Raw genomic sequence first — 1725 nt, 5'->3', positions numbered from 1 at the left:
TACTATTCTTTGAAAGAAAGAAATACACACAAAAAACTGACCAAAAAACGTAAAACAAGAGACGAGGAATCTCCGTTATCGATTAGTCCCGGTATTGAAATGTTCTCTAACTACGTGATAATATTTTGAGTATGTGCATCTGTGGTTGTGACAAAAAGACCTTATCTAGTATGACTTTTTTTGCCATATGGAGCCCTTAGTATTTTCATTTACATTATTATAACCAAATGCTAAGTGTAAAGAGAATGTGATCTATTTTTTGAGTATGTGCATCTGCCAATGTTGTTGGCAGTTTTGATACTATTTCCACATGTTTACATTTGTGCCACAAATTGCTTCGATTTCCTTCGATCTACTTTTTAAATAAAGACCCAGGTAAGAATAGGTCTTCAGCAACCTATGCTTGCCGTAAGAGGCGACGAACAGGATTGGGTAGTCAGGCTCGCCGATTTGGTCGATGCATAACATCATATTCCAATTGCGTATTTCGATGCTCTTGGTGTCAATCACTGGATGATCTGGTCCAGACTGGATTATTTACAGACCTCCGTCATATGGCTGGAATAATGCTGAGTGCGGCGTTAAACAAGAAACTATTTTTAAATAGACCTACCCTATGCAAATGTATCAACTGTATTGCCCAATACTCAAAATAAATAATATTTTTTTCCACAACAGCGTTGTGTTATTTGTGGTTAATATAATTATGCTCCATCATGCCTTTCAGTAACAACATAATTATGCGTTTGTGAGGCATCACATATGGCGGGGAACTTTGATGCTCTGCATCAATGTTTTCTTGTATATATAGGGGGAACATACTTGTTCACAGGGGCACCGGAGTGCACAGGGGCGTGTAACACAAGCAGAATAGCAGCTACAAGATATATGGTCACACCCAGTATCAGTATACTATGTAAAAGGATAATTTTATATAGTATAGTGATACTGGGTGTGACCATATGTCCTGTAGCTGCTATTTGTTTGCACGACAAGTCCCTGTGGCCGAGTGCAGCGTTATACACCAAGCATTACACGAGACCATGGTCGATTCACCTAGTTTCTATGCTCAAAACATCATTGTCGTTTGGCAGTAATGTGTGGATTTGTTAACGGTGATACAAGACGTGGTCGCCTGGTCAGTAATTTGAATTCCGGTGGCCCGGGCGTATGTGAATAGCGATTTTGGGGGGTGTTTGAGCTCGATTTATTAAAGCCCTTCTGATTAATCGATCGTGGACTTGTGTTGTTGAGCTAAGGGGCTCCCCGTGCGGGGCCGATCATTTAGATTTTGTGTCTGGCGTAACCTATACCAGAGTCTGCAAACCACAGACTTGGACACTTCAAAGATAATGGCTACCGATTTGAACCATGCCAGTAGCATTCCTACGATCTAGACGATGCATTCCTAATTTGATCTTACATAGTGAGTTAAAGCAAGAAAAGAGAGCTTATGTTACTGTGGATAGGACCGACCATTTGATATTCTAAGTGGAATACAACTGCAAAACCAGATATATATTTTTAATGAGCCTAAATATTTTTTTAGATAGAACATCTAGCAAAAACACACACTGTTCACTGACAGAATTATGTGTGTGTAGGACATTACGTATGTGTGAGGTAATAATACATATATGTTGGGAACAATTGCCTTTTTAATTGCCTGTGCCACATCACTAATGGGTAGTGAGTTGAATGCAGTAAAAAAACATGACCACGATA

The sequence above is a fragment of the Haliotis rufescens genome, unplaced genomic scaffold, assembly GCF_023055435.1.
Source record: "Haliotis rufescens isolate VD_foot unplaced genomic scaffold, xgHalRufe1.0.p SCAF_36, whole genome shotgun sequence".
In the NCBI taxonomy this organism is placed as follows: domain Eukaryota; kingdom Metazoa; phylum Mollusca; class Gastropoda; order Lepetellida; family Haliotidae; genus Haliotis; species Haliotis rufescens.
This window is presented reverse-complemented; position numbering follows the sequence as displayed.